This window comes from Stomoxys calcitrans, chromosome 1 (genome assembly GCF_963082655.1).
Source record: "Stomoxys calcitrans chromosome 1, idStoCalc2.1, whole genome shotgun sequence".
NCBI classification, from domain to species: domain Eukaryota; kingdom Metazoa; phylum Arthropoda; class Insecta; order Diptera; family Muscidae; genus Stomoxys; species Stomoxys calcitrans.
The window spans coordinates 20,501,255-20,518,088 of record NC_081552.1 but is presented as its reverse complement, the minus strand read 5'-3'; the positions used below and the strand labels follow the sequence as shown (position 1 = coordinate 20,518,088).

Below are 16,834 nucleotides of genomic sequence, written 5' to 3'. Positions count from 1 at the left end.
AGAACTTTTTTTAATCCAATTATTTTGCTCAGTGTATGTGTGCGTGTCTGGATATTTGTTTAATTACCCCTTCGTTTCCGTTTTCATTTTCATTTCACCTTTTGTTTTCTTTAACAAACTTTCAACAAAATTTGTGGCTTAGAATAGAAAAAAAAAACTAACAGTAAGAAATTCAAAGAAAGCTTGAAAAATATAATTGCACCATAACGCATGAGTCACCCTGTCTTTGGTTTTGTTCTTAACCAATTTCATTTGTCTAATTTTGCCCCATTTTCAACTAGCTTCTTTAAGGTGTTGGCAAATAGCTATGATCATCATCAATAAAACAAAATAATACTCATTGACCTTAAACGAATCTGTCGGAAATCGGGCATTTGTACGTTTAGGTTCATCTTCCGTTTTTTTCAAATTTTCGTTAGTTTTCGTTTTTTACCATTTGTGTTAATCATGCACCAATCCATTAATCGTTAGTTCTTGTCTTTAATTTTTGTATACTTAGTAATAGTTGGTTAGTCATTGGTTCTTTTATCTAAGTTTTCTTTTAAGTTTTTAATCAATGTTTAGATGTAGTTCTCAAATACACAACAAAAACAATTTTTGTATGGCAATGACGAAAACTATTTAAAATTAACGGCCTTATTCACAAAGCTTAATGTAGAACTGTCTAATAAACCTTGTATAAGGTTTCCTAAAGTTTTAAGAATAAGGCCGTAAATTTTTAAAAGAAAGATATATATGTAAGATAGATATATATAAACTAGGCATAGGCATTCTTTCAATTTTAGCTCAAAATCCAAGTCTCAACTAAAAAGCGCACACCACTTAGGAGAAAAGTTGTATATGGCTGGAATAAAATTAAATTAATTTAAACTAAATAGACAAATTAAATAAAATAAAAAAGCCAATTTAAATAAGATCTAAAAAAACTAAATTAAATTAAATTAAATTAATTAGGGTGGGAAATTTGCAAAAAATAATATAGCATATAACAACGAAATTCTTATACTTTATTATACCCACCACCGAAGGATGGGGGTATATTCATTTTGTCATTCCGTTTGCAACACATCGAAATATCCATTTCCGACCCTATAAAGTATATATATTCTTGATCAGCGTAAAAATCTAAGACGATCTAGACATGTCCGTCCGTCTGTCTGTTGAAATTACGCTACAGTCTTTAAAAATTGAGATATTGAGCTGAAATTTTGCACAGATTCTTTTTTTGTCCATAATCAGGTTAAGTTTGAAGATGGGCTATATCGGACTATATCTTGATATAGCCCCCATATAGACCGATCCGCCGATTTAGGGTTTAGGTCTTTAAAAGCCACATTTATTATCCGATTTTGCTGAAATTTGGGGCAGTGAGTTGTGTTAGGCCCCTCGACATCCTTCGTCAATTTGGCTCAGATCGGTCCAAATTTGCATATAGCTGCCATATAGACCGATCCTCAGATATAGGGTCTTAGGCCCATAAAAGCCACATTTTATATCCGATTTGGATGAAATTTGGCACAGTGAGTTGCGTTAGGCCCTTCAATATTCTTCGTCAATTTGGCTCAGATCGGTTCAGATTTGGATATAGCTGCCATATAGACCGATCCTCCGATTTATGGTCTTAGGCCCAAAAAAGCCACATTTATTATCCGATTTTGCTGAAATTTGGGACAGTGAGTTGCGTTGAGCCCTTCGACATCCTTCGTCAATTTGGCCCAGATCGGTTCAAATTTGGATATAGCTGCCATATAGACCGATCCTCCGATTTATGGTCTTAGGCCCATAAAAGCCACATTTATTATCCGATTTTGCTGAAATTTGGGACAGTGAGTTGCGTTGAGCCCTTCGACATCCTTCGTCAATTTGGCCCAGATCGGTCCAGATTTGGATATAGCTGCCATATAGACCGATCTTCCGATTTATGGTCTTAGGCCCATAAAAGCCACATATATTATCCGATTTTGCTGAAATTTGGGACAGTGATTTTCCTTAGGCCCTTCGACATCTTTCTTCTATTTGGCCCTGATCGGTTCAGATTTGGATATAGCTGCCATATAGACCGATCTCTCGATTTAAGGGTTTGGGCCAATAAAAAGCGCATTTATTGTCCGATGTCGCCGAAATTTGGGACAATGACTAGTGTTGGGCCCTTCGATATTTGTCTTCAATTTGGCTGAGATCGGTCCAGATTTGGATATAGCTGCCATATAGACCGATCTCTCGGTTGAACAATGACATGTACTTATAAGCATTTGGTCTAAATCGGATGATATCTATAGAGCTGCTATGGGGCATAAGGTATGCATTTTTCACTGGATTTTGACGAAATGTGGTTCACATATATACCCGAGGTGGTGGGTATCCAAAGTTCGGCCCGGCCGAACTTAACGCCTTCTTACTTGTTTTTCTTTATTTTACGGACCGATAGGTTGCCGTAACAAAGATGAATGCTGCATAATCTATTTTTAGCACTCTGCCTTCTCTCTGTTCGTGACGGCGTCTCCATTCAGTTGATCCATTTGCAAACAGAATAAATGGCGCCTATTAAAATTTTAGTGCTGCCATCGATAAGGGAAAGGTTTAGACTTTAATACCCAAAATATTAACAAAATAACTTAAAAGTTCTCCGTTCCATGTCGCCCCGGGTGCTGGCGCAATCACATATAAACGACTGAGAATTTTACATTACTCCCATCTGTTAGAGCATTTTTGAACATTTTGAGTCTATAGATTTCCTTTGTCTATGCTGCTACTCGCTTGGAGCGGCTTAGCGCCTATAACATTGATCATCATGTGTTAGTTGTCTATAACTGACTTTATGGATACCTGTTGAATAGTCATAATTTAGTATTTTTTAAATCAAATCAAATTGCCATATTAAACGATTCTCAGTGGTAGGGAACTAATTTTCCGGTTATAATGTTTGGTGCGGTGGCGACAGTTCTTAGTAATTAAACATTGTCAAACTTTTGAGCATGAAAGTGTTGCCCAACAGCACGTTGTTTGGACTTGTCTAGGAAAAAAAGGCTCCTTGTCGATGAGCTAAAAATGGCGGCCACCTCCTATCACACTGAACATCATAACTTTGGAGGTATGGCGGCAGTGTCCTATTAGGTCTTTATAACTGATCAACTATTTTGGGGTGAGGTGGTCCACTAGATATATGAGCAGAATAAAGATTTCATATTCGCAGTCCACAAACTTATACTTTGAATTTAACCTCATATTGTCATAATTGGTGTATACAGCCGTTTGGTGGGGGTGTACGACAATTGTGCGCCTCACTCCATGTGCCACTTGAGCACAAATTTGAATAACGCACTCCACTTAAAAATATCTATCACTTTATCCCCCATTGTTTTAATAGGTCAAATAAACTATTGGAGGCGACTTTAGGAAGTAAAGCACCACCTAGATTCTTGGACACAAAGTTTAATGTCATATTCGTAACCTGCTATCAAATACATTTAATTTGAGGCTCATCTAGCTATAATCGAATTATATTCTCATTTGGGGGTGGGGCGATCACCAATTACATGGACCTTATTTTTTTATGTCATATTCGTAGTCTAGTCCCGAATACCTTTCATTTGAGTTCCATATTGATATTTACGTCTAATATGTTTGTTTGGGGGAGTTTTTGGGGATTGACGACTCCTCGAATACATGATCCCAATTTTTAATACCATATTCGTATTGTACTCCCCAATACATTTCATTTGGTTCCCATATTGTCCCTATTGGTCCACGTGTTTTAAGTGGTGTTTTTGGGGTAACGGGGGAGGGTCGCCCCTTCCAATATCTACAAACTTTAAAGCCATTTTCTCCTTCCTGACCAATTTCGTAATCTACTCCCGAATAACTTTCATTCGAGTCCCATACTGTCATTATCGTTTAATAAACATATTTTAGGGGATTTTGGGGTCGTGGCGGCTCCCCAGTTACTTGGATCCAATTATTAATATGAATTTCGTAGTCTACTCCTGAATGCCTTTTATTTGAATCCCATATTGTGTTTGTTTGTCGGTTTGTTTGTTTGTTCTTTATAGACTCAAAAAACGGCAGAACCGATTACCTTGAAATTTTTACAGATTATGTGGGTTGGTCTGGAAGGAAACGTAGGCTATATAACTTTTGAATATCGGGAGTGGGGCGGACTCTCCCCCTTATCAAAAAAGTACTACCCAAAAATAAAAGTGGACCGATCGGGACAATATGGGATTCAAATGAAAGGTATTCAAGAGTAGAGTACGCCTCAGCCCCAAAACCCCTTAAAATAGGCTTATTTGACGATCATGACAATATGGGACTGAAATGAAAGGTATTTGAGAGTAGAAAACAAATTTGATATCCAATTTTGGAGTCAAGTGTTTTGGGCAAAATGACGGTAATGACGTTTAGCATATTAATCACAAAATGTGAAAGTTATGAATGTAGGGAGCAAATAACAAAATATTTGTAGCCTTCCAATGTTTTATTAAAAGTTTGTTGTAGAACAGGCTTACGCCTAGGAAGCCACCATAAGAAACACCTAGGCATGGGGCCGCTCATGTTATGTAAAATGGTTGCCTTAGATTTTAGGAAGTCGGATAAAGTCGAAAACAATCTGATTTTAATATGAAGTTAACGCTTAACCACGACGAAACTTTAGGCAAAAAATCACTTAATGAAAACTAATCTAATAAAGTTTATATGTTAATCAAATCCACAATTCTAATGTTGAAAGGAAGAAATCGCAAAATTGAGATCCTATTTGCAACAAACTTCTCATAGAAAATTGCACATGGTCCCTTTGAAATGCCTTAAACGGTCCACGTCAAGTTAAATATCTAACATACAAAATTTTAGCAGTAGAATTAATTAATTTCGAACAAAACACTCTGAAATCAGTGGAAAACATATCAACAATTGTTAATCTATCGTTAAACAAGTAAACAGGCATTGAGTTCGGCCGGTCCAAACTTTGGATACCCACTACCTTGGGTATATATAGTAACCACCTTTAGCCATAATACGGTGCATCATATATGAACCCATCGAAGGCCTTACGAAACTCGTTATGCTAGGCCGTATTGAACAGGGAAATCGAGGAGCCTAACATAACTCGCTGTACCAAATTGTTGCGAAATCGGACAATAAATGCGTCTTTAATGGGTCCAAGACCTTATACGACAGAACAGTCCATATGACAGCTATATCCAAATCTAAACCAATTTAAACAAAATTAAACAAGGATATTGAGGGGTCTAACATAACATAGTGTCCACAATGTCAACGAAATCTGACAATAAATGCGCTTTGTATGGGCCCAATACCTCAAATTGAGAGATCGGTAAACATGGCAGCTATATCAAAATCTGAGCCGATCTGGGCCGTATTGAAGTGGGATGTCGAGGAACCTAATGCAACTCGCTGTGCCAAATTTCAGCAAAATTGGACAAAAAAATACGCCTGTTATGGGCCCAAGATCTTAATTTGAGATCTATATGGCAGTTATATAGAAATATAGACCGATCTTAACCATACTTGGTACGAATGTCGAGGGACCTAACAGAACACTTTTTGTTACATGTCAGCGAAATCGGTTAATAAACTCATCTTTTATTGGCTTAAGCCTTATGGGAGTATAATCGGTATATATGGCTGCTACTTCCAAACCTGAACCGATCTGGGCAGCATTGAACATGGATGTCGAGAGGCCTAACATAACTCAGTGTCCCAAAATAGGATTATAAATGTGGCTTTAATGGGTATAAGACCATACCGATCGTTCGATCGGTATGTATGGGGGCTATATCAAGGTTAGTCCGATATAGCCCATCTTCGAACTTAACCTGCCTTTGGACAAAAAAAGAATCTGCCCAAAGTTTCAGCACAATATCTCTTGTTTTAAAGGCTGTAGCGTGATTTCAACAGACAGACGGACGGACATGGCTAGATAGTCTTAGATTTTTACGACGATCAAAAATTTTATACTTTACATGGTCGGAAATTGATATATTTATGAATACAGTATCAAATACAAACCACTTTCTAAAATTAGTGAAAAGTGAAAAACTACTCAGTGCATGCAACAATTTTTATACCCACCACAATAGAATGGGGGTAAACTAATCATTCCGTCTACAACACTTCGAAGTATTGATCTAAGACTATATAATTCCGAGTCGATCTAGCCATGTCCATCCGTCCGACGGTCCGTCAGTAAAAATCACGATAGCAGTCGAACGCATGAAGCCGCTTGAAATTTCGCGCAGATACTTAATGATGATATACGACATTGGGAAATACAAATGGGCTATTTCGGTTCAGATTTTGATATAGCTCCCATATAAACCGATCTTCCGATTAGTCTTCGTCCTTAAAGCAGAAATTTTTGTTCGATTTGGCCGAAATTTTGCTTGAATTGTTTTGTTAAGACTGTCAACAACTGTGTTAAGTACGGTTTATATAGGCCAAGAAACTGATATAGCTCCCATATAAACCGACTATGTAGTGTTTTGTTATGACTTCCAATAACTGTGCAAAATACGGTTCAAATCGGTTTATAACCTGATGTACCTCTCATATAAACTGATCTCCCGATTTGATTTCTTGAGACCTTACAAGTCGCAATTTTTGTCCGATTTAGCTGAAATTTTGAACATAATATTCTGTTATGACTTTCAATCAGTCTATAACCGGATATAGCACCCTCCTCGATTTGACTTCTTGAGTCCTTATAAGACGTAATTTTTTCCGAATTTTCATGCGGTGGTCTGTTACGACTTCCAACAACTGTGCCAAGTACGGTTCAAATCGGTCTTAAACCTGATATAGCTCCCATATAAACCGATATCCCGATTTGACTCTTGAGCCCTTACAGGCCACAATTTTTTCCATTTTGCTAAAATTTTAAATGCTAAGTTCTATTACCTTCCAACAACTGTACTTAGTACGGTTCGAATCGGTCTATTACTTGATATTGCTCCTAAATAAACCGATATCCCGATTTGACTTCAAATGAGTCCTTACAAGCAGCAAAGTTGGTCCGATTTGGCTGAAGATCTGCATACGGTGTTCTGTTACGAATTCCAACAAACGTGCCAAATACGGTCCAAATCAGTTTAAAATCTGATATAGCTCCCATATAAATCGGTCTCTCGATCATCTTTGTTCGGTTCCTAGAAACTATAATTTTTGCTGGTTTGACAGTAGTTTGGTATGTAGAATAAAGTTATGCCCTTCAACTAAATTTATTTTGTATACATTTTTAGCAGAATCCATGGCGCTGGGTTCCCAAGATTCGGCCCAGTCGAACTTAGCACGCTTTTACTTGTTTGTACTAATTTTTGCGGGGATTTTTTTCTGATTTGAATTTTTAGTAATTATTATTATTTTTGATTTTTGGTATTCGAAAGAAATGCAAAATATAAAACATCCATTCGGTTTTGCTTGTCACTGTAAAGTTTCAGTAAAGCATTAATTTATATTTACATACTTCATTTTAACTTTTGACTTAATGTCTCACTAATTGCGTTTATTTGAATATAAATACCAAAAATTTAACCACCTATTCCATATTATTGAATACAAGCCGAACAGGGCCACCTCCGCTCCGCCTTCTTTAACTCTCTAATATCTTTTTAGTGTGGGTACACTTCGCACTGAATGTGGATATCGAATTTGTGCCATTGTACCCTATGACGCTGAACGCGTTCGAATCCTGGCGAGAACATCGGACAAAGCGGTGGTTATCCCCTCTTAATGCTGGCGACATTTGCGTGGTACAATGTCATGCATGGTCATTTAAAAAATGTTCCCCGAAGAGCTGCGGGACGGCGTTCGGACTCGGAAATAAAAAAAGACGCTTATCATTGAGTTTAAACTTGATTCGGAAAGCACTCATTGATGTGTGAGAAGTTTGCTTCTGCTCGGTTCCTGGTGTTTTTAAAAATTAGGGTAATGAGAAGTGGTTTTTAAGGGAGGAATAGCACCTTAGATACTTCGGCTCAAATTCGTGCTGCACTTCCCAATCCCTTTAATTTGAGCCCCATATCGCCATGGTCGGTAAATACGAACCGTTTGGAGAGGCTCGCTGGGTTCTTGGACCCAAATTTTAATGCCATATTCGTTTTCTGGTCTCCAAAACCTTTCATTTGATAACCTTATTGTGCCCATCGGATCACTTTTGGATATGGGTGGCGTTTCTGGGGTAAGGGGGGAGGGTACGCCTCCTTCCGATATCTAAATATTATATAGCATATGTTTCCTTCCATACAAACGTACACAATCTATGAAAATTTTAAGAAAATCGGTTCAGCCAAGTCTCATATTGTCATAATGGGTCTAATAGTGTTTTTGAGGGGTGGCGTGACCCACTATACTTCGATCCGATTTTGTATGTCAGATTGGAAATCTACTCCCGAATACCTTTCAATTGAGCCCCATATTGAAAGGAACGTCCAATATGTCTGTTAGTGGGAGTTTTGTGGTTGGGGCTGCCCCGTGGGTACTTAGACTCAGATTTGAATACCATATTCGTATTCTACTCTCAAATACCTTTCATTTGATACTTATATTGTTCCGATCGGTCCTATTTTGAGTTGTGTTTTTGTCTTAGAGGTAGGTTGGCCTATGTTTCCTTCCAGACCAACCTACACAATCTGTGAAAATTTCAAGGTAATCGGTTCAGCCGTTTTTGAGTCTATACGGAACAAACCAACAAACAATCACAAATTGAATTTTATATATTTAAGAAGATAAATTTAAGTTTTGAAATTATTTTACATTATTTTGAAATTTAAATCTCTAGAAGTAACAGTAAATGTCTTCAGTGGAAATATCTTTAAAAAACTGATTTTTTTCAACATTTTATAAAAACTTCGAAAATTAATTATTTTTCGTCATCGCCTTTACAAAGCCCCCGAATAAAATCAATACACCAAAATTAAAAAAAATATACTCGTAGATTAGTGTTGTTCTTAGTTTAGCTTTTGTCATTTATTTTATATAGTAAACGTTAGTAGAGCTTTTCTCCAAAGAATCCAAACACAAAAACAAAACCCACTCTATCTCTATCTGTACCTATCAACCACATATTTAAATTGTAGTAAGAAGCGTAAACAATTCAGTTGTATAATTCACGCATATTTCGTTTTCATCACAATATCTTAACATACATAAAACCCATTATATTTGTACGAAACATTCCAATTCGCCTCTTAATTCATCGAATTCATCATTTCATCATTTAATCATAGTGAAACAAATGGCACACAAAAACAGTAACAACACATTATCAACTTAAACGTAAACGCTCTACACATTTTTCAGTCCACAATATTCTGAACATAAACACGATTATTTTTGTTTTTTCTTTTTTGTTTTTTGATATAGGAATTATTTCAAAATACTTGACATGTATACGAAATAGGAATAGGTCTTAATTGAACATTCAAAATTGAAGAACTAAAGAATTTACTAAAATAAAAAGATGAACCCTAGAACTTCGTCCACAGATCGCATAATCGATAGGTCAGTCCACATATGGATTAAAAATTTAAAAATATATCCAATATTGGTTATGAATGGATGAATATCTTATAAAGCTTGCCGGAGATTAATTTTAGCACAAAAAGAGTAAGAAAACATCATTACGAATACTCGTCAGTTATATGAGATGATTTTTTAGGTAAATTCACTTGGAAAAAATAATAGGGGCACTTATCAAAACATGGTTATTACTTATGAATTGTCTTCTTTTTATACCCATCACCATAAGATTAGTATATCCATACTAATATAGTCAATCCGTTTCTAACGACAAGAAATATTGATCTAAGACCCCATAAAGTATATATATTCTGGATCGTCTCGAAATTCTTATTCGATCTAACCATGTCTGTCTGTCGAAATCACGATAGCGGATAGATAGATGAAGATTGCAGCTTGCAATTTTGTACAGATACTAACTATTGATGTAGATCGTTGGGGATTGCAAAATGGCCATATCGGTTCAGATCTCCCGATTTGACTTCCTAAACCCTTGGGAGCCGCGATTTTCTTCAGATTTGGCTAAAATTTTGCACATAGTGTTCTGTTATGACTTCCAATAACTATGCCATGTACGGTCGAAATCGGTCCAGAACCTTAACAAGTCCCAATTTTCCTCCGATATGGCTCAAATTTTGCATGAAATGTTTTGTTATGACTTTCAACAAATGTGCCAAGTACGGTCCAAATCGGATTATAACCTGATATAGCTCCCATATAAACCGATTTCCCGATGTGACTTCTTGATCCCTTACAAGCCCCACTTTTTGTCTAATTTGGCTGAAATTTAGCATGTAGTGTTTTGTTTTGACTTCCAACGATTGTACCAAGTACGGTTAAAATCGGTCTATAACCTGATATAGCTCCCATATAAACCGATCTCCCGATTTGACTTCTTGAGTCCTTTCAATCCGTAATTTTTGTCCGATTTGGCTGAATTTTTGAATGCGGTGTTCTGATGCGACTTCCAACAACTGTACCAAATGCGCTCCAAATCAGTCTGTAACCTGATATAGCTTCCATGTAAACCGGTCTCTTGATCATCCTTGTTCGGTTCCTAGAAGCTTTAATTTTGACTGGTTTGACAGAAGTTTGCTATGTAGAATAAGATTATGCCCTTCAACTAAATTTTTTGTAAAAACTTTTATCAACCAGTCTCCATGGTGGTGGGATTTGGATGTAGCTACCATATATACCTATCTCCCGATTTAAGGTTTTAAGCCCATGAAAGGTGAATTTATTTACCGATTTCACTGAAATTTAGCACAGCGAGTTCTGTTACGCACCTCGACATTCGTACTATATTCGAAGTATATTTCGATATAACTGTCATATGGACCGATCTCTTAATTCAAGGTCTTGGGCCCATAACAGGCGTAGTTTTGTCCGATTTTGCTGAAATTTGGTACAGTCGGTTGAGTTAGACTACTCAATATCCGGGTTCAATACGGCGCATATAGCTGTGATATAAGCCGATCTCCCAATTTAAGGCCTTGGACCTATAAAAGGCGGATTTATTGTCCGATTTCGCTCTTCGCTTTTAGCTCTTTGACATTCTTGCTTTATACGGTTCACATCGGTCTATATTTGTATATAGTTGCCATATGCATGTATATATTTGGTACAAAGTGTTGTGTTAGACCCTTACATAGACTTTCTGATTATATTAAAGATGCGGTTATATTTAAATATAGCTGCTATGGGTTAATAAATGAAGCATTTTTCACCGTACTATTACAAAATTTTGGTTCTATATCTATTCGAGTTGGTGGGTATCCAAAGATCGGCCCGGCCGATCTTATTACTGTTTTAGTTGGTTATTATACACTACCATACTAATCTAGCCATTCCGTTTGTAACATCTCGAAATATTGATCTAGGAGTATAAATAAAAGTATAAATATTCTTGATCGTCTCGACATTCTGAGTCGAACAAGCCATGTCCGTCCGTGCGTCCGCCCGTCTGTCGATATCACGATAGTGGTCAAACGCATAAAGCTAGCCTCTTGAAATTTTGCACAGATACTTAATATTGATGTAGGTCGTTGGGGATTGCAAATGCCCCTGGACGCAATACCCGCAATTTTTATCCGATTTGGCTGAAATTTTGCACATAGTGTTCTGTTATGAGTCTCAACAACTGCGCCAAGTACGGTTCAAATCGGTCAATAACTAGATGCAGCTCCCATATTTTAGCAAAATTCATGGTGGTTGGTTCCCAAGATTCTGCCCGGCCGAACTTAGCACGCTTTTACTTGTTATTAATTATACCCTACACCACCGCTGTGGTGTGTGGTAGTGCATTTGTTTATAACACTCAGAAGGAAGAGAGATAGATCCATTGATAAGTATAGCAATCGACTCAGATTCACTTTCTGATTCGATTTGGCTATGTCCGTCTGTCTTTCGAAAGACGGACATGGCTAGATCGACTTAAAATGTCATGACGATCAAGAATATATATACTTTATGGGGTCTTAGGCGCATATTGCGAGGTGTTACAGAACAGAATGACGAAATTAGTATACTTCAATCCTTTGGTGTAGGGTATAATAAAAACTTTTTGATAGATGCTCCTATTGTAAATATTTTCCAAGTGAATTTATCGAAAAAATCAGGGAATTACATGGGATTTAATTTCAAATTAATGTTCACCGTTCAAACCTCAATATGTCTACGAATATTCAGGTTCAGCTCTTTTTGTGCAGTATTATTCTTAGTAACTGTTGTCCTTATTTTTTCCCACCACTGTATATAGAAGAAAGTTTATTGCAGATCAGCCTTAAATGCCGCTTCATGCTCAATCTTAGAGATCCAATAAATTTTTGATGAATGTTATAAAATGCAAAGGAAAGTTCCTAATCCTCGAAATGGGTTACATATAAATATATACTTGCGTCATTACACACTTTCCTTCATATAAAGTACTGTTGTTCTAGGGTTTAAAGCATTTATAGACTTCTTCAATTTAATACAAAACTACATTATTCAATCATAGAATGTTCAGAGTTTCTTTTGTTTTACTTGTAAAACACACAATTTGTTACAAACTATATTTTATCCAATTCTTTGAAACATTATCTAGAAAGTTTCGACAATACACATTTTGGGATTTTGCAGTTCCCAAACATAGGACTTACATTGTTATGCAACTTTGCTGTTGAATTTGAACACGCATTAAATAATCCTACGCACTCTTTAAGGGAACTGACTTTACCCGTGTTAGTATTTTTATGGCTAATAGGATATTGTTTCTAGAGATCAGTGTTTGAGCGCTAGCTTAAGGCCCTCATGAGCATGTAAAAAATAGTCTCTATTTTTTCAGAGTTTGTTTGGTAGTTTTTAAATCTGCGAATCACACTCTGTAACTCTTTTAATCTGCCTACAGGAGTTCTATGAGAGTTGATATTAATATTTCGGTATATGTCTGTTTGCGCTCTTTTATTTTGTTTTTTTTCGTGATTTTTCGAACATATTGAAGAATTAGGCAAGTGTGTGCTGCTCAAAACACTTTGACTGGCATGGTGGATTGTTATTTTTGATACGCCATGTATCTTCATCAACAACTTTGTCAAAACGATTAAGGTGCTCCACATGGCCAACGACTATTGAGTACGGTGTAGGGCACGCTTTTGTTTTGAAGCAGGGCTTAATAAGTCCTTTAACTCTCCTCAGCATTATAGTTAAATAAATGATTGATTCTCCCTAAAAGTTTTATTACGAGAGCTCCTATATAAATTTCTGGCCTAATAATATAAATGTTAATTTTTGTCATCAAGAATAATTTAATTTTTTTTTTTTTCAAAGTATCCTCCAGCATGATTTATACACTTCTGCATGCACCCAAAAAAATTTTCGAAGCTCTTTTTCCACTCCTATTGCGACACCTCCAAAACAGGGTTATTGAACGTTTCAACATTCAGTCATTGGATGCCAAGTCAAAGCTGTATGGCGAATGACCTATCCATTCAATGTTTTGGCCTGTCAAAAAGGCACTGGTTTCAGCAGATGGTGAATGATTCGTCTTCTCTTGTTAATTTTTCGAATTTCTCCCAAGATTTCAGGAAAACAAATTGTAGTGTATCACTCAGAATTGAACTCCCACATCGGTCAAGTGGAACAGACGCCACGTGACCTGTTTTGCCGATGAAACCGACACCCATTTGCTTCCTAGTGCTTCTTTCACAAACAATTTTTGTTGGATTTGGTTCGCCTTCAAAGACCCACACAGTCGATTGTTGTTTTGTTTCCGGCTCCTACGCATAGATCCACAATTCACAGCCTGTGACGATCGTGTAAACGTATTTTGAAGCATCACGAACGTATCGACACCAGCCTTTTTTGAGAGATTGTCAAATTGTGCGGAAACTTACCAGAATAAACCTTTTTCACGGCAAGATATTCATGCAATATCGAATGTATGCTGGTGAAAGGTATGAATAGTATGCTGGTGTCCCATGACGTTCTTGCATTATAACTACACGCACGGCATCAATGTTCTCTGGTACAACTGCCGTTTTTGGACGACCTTCACGGAATTCGTCTTTGACCACAACTGAATTCACTAAACTAGTTTTTGACGCATATATGGTGCTTCATCGCCATACAAATATTTAAGTTCATCAATGTACTCTTGTCGTGATAATCCTCGTCGGAAGTTGTTGTTGTTGTTCACGTGGGGACAGGGGTATTCATTTTGTCATTCCGTTTGCAACACATCGAGATTTCCGACCCTACAAATATATATATTCCGTCCGTTTGCTGAAATCACGTTACGGGCTCTAAAAAAGAGATATTGAGCTGAAACTTTGCATAGATTTTTTTTTTGTCCATAGACATGCTAAGTTCGGACATGGGCTACATCCGACAATATCTTGATATAGCCCCCATATAGACCGATCTACCGATTTAAGGTCTTAGACCAATAAAAGCCACATTTATTATGCGAGTTTGCTGAAATTTGAGACAATGAGTTGTGTTAGGTCACTCGATCGTTAGTTAGTATACCCCCATAGGATGGGGGTATACTAATTTCGTCATTCCGTTTGTAACACATCGAAATATTGATCTGAGAGCCAACAAAATATATATATATATATATATATTCTTGATCGCCTTGACATTCTTAGTCGATTTAGCCATGTCCGTCTGTCTGTCGAAAGCGCACTAACTTTCGTAGGGGTAAAGATATGTACTTGAAAGTTTGCATAAATACTTCTTATTAGTGTAGGTCGGTTGGATCAATGGATAAATGGGCCATGTCGGTTGATGTTTTGGTATAACTCCCATATAAACCGATATCGGATCTTGACTTCTTGAGACTCTAGAGGGCGCAATTCTTATCAGATTTAGCTGAAATTTTGCACTATGTGTGCTATTTTGACTTCCAACATATCTGACAAGCATGGTCCGAATCAGTTCATAAGCTGATATAGCTCACATTGGTTTGATCATGAACAACTGTGCCAAGTACGGCTCAAATCGGCCATAACCTAATATAGCTCCCACATTAATCTATTTCGAATCTTAACTTCTTGACCCGATAGAAAGTGCAATTATTATCTGATTTGAAATTTTGATTTTGCATGAAGTGTATTGGTTTGACCATCAACAATTGTGCCAAATATGGTCAATATCGGTTCAAAACCTGATATAGCTCCCATTTAAACCAATTTCGGAACTTGACTTCTTGAGCCACTAGAGGGCACAATTATTATCCGATTTGGCTGAAATTTTGCTTGAAGTATTTTGTTCTAAAGACTGCACCAAGTATGGTACAAATCGGTTCATTACCTGAGATAGCCCCCATATAATCTGGTCACTGATCTTGACTTCGTAAGCCTCTCGCAAGACAAGTATGGTTTCAATCGGCATGGCATAGCAATTCTTACCCATTAGCCTTTGTTTGTCTATAAAGAGATATCGAACTTGAACAAATGCGGTCCATGCTGGAGGGTATACAAGATGCAGACCGGCCGAACTTAGCACGCTTTTACTAATTTTTTTTAAATTATATTTTTCAAACCTCTGTAAACAACACAAATGGTTTTCGTACGTCAAAACGTTCTGTTTATGCTATGATAAAATTTCAAACTTTCCAATGAAAATTTCAGATCGTACCTGGCACCACTCGGTGTTGCCTGGGCCAGAAACTTGAATAGCAGCCGTAATCAATAAAAGAGAAATATCCCCATTGTTCCTCAAGGGGCTGGTCGTGGAAGCTTACTCTGTTTTGCCCAACTTCTATAAATATTATCAGCTCATTTTAGTACATGGATTCGAATTTTTTTTTCGAGATGGAGGTGATATAACAAAGAACACGCCACCTAGCGATAATGTAGGCAGGGACATATGTAGTATAATTTCTAAACTATCGAACTCTCAAAGTAGGCACAATCTATTTTGTGTAGCCTCCACCATAGGAACTGCTGAAGACCGTTATAACATTTTAAGTCGATCTAAGCACATGCTATTATTGTACAAATATTTCTTTTTTATGTTGTACTGTTGGCGATTGAAAATGCACCAAATCGGTCAGTATTGAGATATCTTGCGCCCCTAGAGGATGCAATTATTCCCTAATTTGTATAAACAAATTTTCCGATTTAACTTTTTGAGCCGCTAGAGGGCTCAACTATTATCCAGTTGGTCTAAAATTTGGTCCATGGTTATGTTATGTTATGACTACCGACACCATTGGCAAATATGGTCCAATTCGGTGCTGCCATATAAACTGTTCTTCCAATTTGATTTCTTGAGCCGCAAGACGGCTTACATGTTGCATGTGCTGTTTTGTTATGTCTTCCAACATCTATGGTTAGTGTTGCCCGAATCAGTCTTTAGCTTGACATCGCTTCCAATTTAGTGGAGGGTATAAAAGATATTGTCAAAGCGCAGGTTTTGAAACCCCAAAAATGGCATACCTAACATTATACCCAAAACTGAAGCATTGATCAAAATGCCGTTACTTCGTTCACAGATTTGTTTTTTTTTTTTAATTTTCCAAACAATGTATTCCTATATTTTAAAAATTGCATATTCTTAAAGCAACAATATTTTCATTTGTCACCTTTTAATCCTTCGTACTAAGCCAATGAAAATAAAAATAAAAACATTTATCGTCATGAATGGGCCCCAAAATGGCCGCTGGGATCATCTGTCGACTGAAGTGTCATTACATTTGAACGATTCTGAACAGTGAAGCAGACAAGGAGCAAAGCGAACAAAACAAAATCATATTTTTCAAATTACAAGTGTTTATACGGAATGAATTCAACTCAAAATGGGCAGCGTTTGGCAT

At 36.9% G+C, this 16,834-nt stretch overlaps 1 protein-coding gene across 3 annotated transcripts in view; it reads left to right on the top strand.

The window, feature by feature from the left end:
• The window catches only part of LOC106084651 (whirlin), a 255,495-nt gene that overhangs the window by 230,723 nt on the left and 7,938 nt on the right, over positions 1-16,834 (top strand). The window lies entirely within an intron of this gene.